Genomic DNA, 2,143 nt, shown 5'->3' on the forward strand with positions numbered 1-2,143 from the left:
TCAGAGCTTTGCTGCCTCATCTTCAGCATAGCTGAGATCCATGGGCACAGACCCGCTAGACGAGCAGGTGGAGTGTGCATTCCAGCGAAGTCGTGCCGACTTGAAATGAATTCAGCATTCAATGCCACATTTACCGCCTCTTCAAATGGGGACGGATGAACACGGAAGACTTCCATTCTGGCCACGCCAGTGCGGAAGCCTTCCACAAAACGGTCACTGTTACCGCCTCCGGGAGGGGATCTGCTGCCATCCCGGCAATGAGAGTTCGCGTCTCTTGGACAAAGTCTACCAATTCTTTGTTGCCCTGTCAAGCGGCAAGGAAACGCGATCGCACGCGATACGCCTGATCAGGCGGCGAGAGCACTCGAAAGAGCTGCAATTTCAGCTTCGCTCAGGAGGGAAACGCAGCTCCGACCGAAGGGCCGCACGTCAGTACCCATTCTCGCGCTTGACCACCGAGCTTTTAGATGGCTAGCGCCTCGCTCTATTGCTCGGTTTGAAGCATGGCAGATGCGATGGCCATCTCGACCTCTCTCACCCAGAGCAGGAGATTCTCTTCATCCTTTTCTCGAAGACCTTAACGCTCACCATGAGCGGCTCTGGGCGGGGGAAGTCATCTGTTACTGGCGGTGACATCATAGACGCAAACGATGCAGACATCTTCTACTGCAGGTGCTCTAGCAGCGCAGATTTCGTGACTCGTAAACGCCTACCAATTGCCTCGGGGCCTTGTACTACAAGGTGTTGCACGCTCTCAGGGCCAAGCAAGGACATCAGCTTGTTAAGCCCGTCCTGCATGCCCTGGGGCAAAGAGGAAAATTCCTCAATTCTACCGAGAATCAGTCTGAACGACTCAGGTGTCGATTGACTACAAGTGGTTCCAAGTGCAGCGGGGCTGCCGTAGTTAAGCGCTTGAGGAAGGGTACTTTAGGTCACCGATCTTTCGTTCTTTACAAGAATCAAGTATGAGTTAGCGGATCACAATCCGCTAACTCCGAGAGAAATTATTGCCTTCCCAAAGCTAATTGACTCTTCTGAAAAAAATCCAAACTGATCTTTATTCATTTTTCAATCCTGATTTTAAAAGTTAGACTTTTCTAAATATATTAAACAAATAAAGTAAAATCTAAACACATGCATAACTACTGGTTACCTAGCGACATACCGTATTTTTGTTTGGGTGCAGTCACACCATGCACATCTCGTGTGACACACACACCCCTGTTTATTAGGGTTCGTGTAACCCATGTTACAGTGGCTGTGCGACACTGGACCATACGTCTTTCACTGTAACACCAGAGATGGGTCCGCGATTCAGTGGCTCTATCGCCGTCTGATAAGCCACGCACTTACACCAGTTGATGGTTTAATTAAACACCAGCTCACAGCGGTCATCGTCCAGATCAAGGACTCATACATAATATTCTGGTACAATACCTGTTGATGCACCTGAATGAAAGGTGGTACAGCACTCGCGATATGGCATATGTAACCACACTGGAACAAAATTAATTTTACCAGGAACACCTGTTCTATCTGACCTGGCTATTGAGAACCAAGACCCGTCTATATTTAGCTTCTCATCACCGGTACGCCACGGCAATTATAAAGGTTCACTTGCGGACGATACCTCAATACCACCGGATGATGATTTCTGTATGGGCGAAAAAGAGAATGTGAGATACCCCGCTGTTCTACAGCGGCAAGACTCTGGCTTTTGGGTCTCCAATTTGCGCACTCAATCAAGCATGCCGGATGCCGCTCAAAGTGGAGCAAGTTACTACAGCGGAACTCGACAACTTTAATTCATAGCGACGGATGTATTTGACTTCATATCGCGTTAAGATGTATTGGAGACTATCTAAGCCCAACGTCAGCTGTTCAGGAATTCATCGAGGGCAGCAACAGATCATGCGATCTGTCGCACTATTTGTGTAATGCCGGTCTCGACATGACAGCTGGTAGACTTCTTGTCTCGCTTATGCTCTCGTTCTGAAGACAAAATGCCTAATTTCAATGCGATATAATAGGCACTTTTTCGGAAGAAGAAGCACAATATCTAGCTTGTTTCTGCGCATTGAGTGATTTACTATTGATGATCTTCCCACTGCTGTTCACGTGAACAGCAGTGGGAAGATCATCA

Source organism: Plasmopara halstedii (genome assembly GCF_900000015.1).
Source record: "Plasmopara halstedii genome assembly, contig: Scaffold_555, whole genome shotgun sequence".
Lineage (NCBI taxonomy): Eukaryota > Oomycota > Peronosporomycetes > Peronosporales > Peronosporaceae > Plasmopara > Plasmopara halstedii.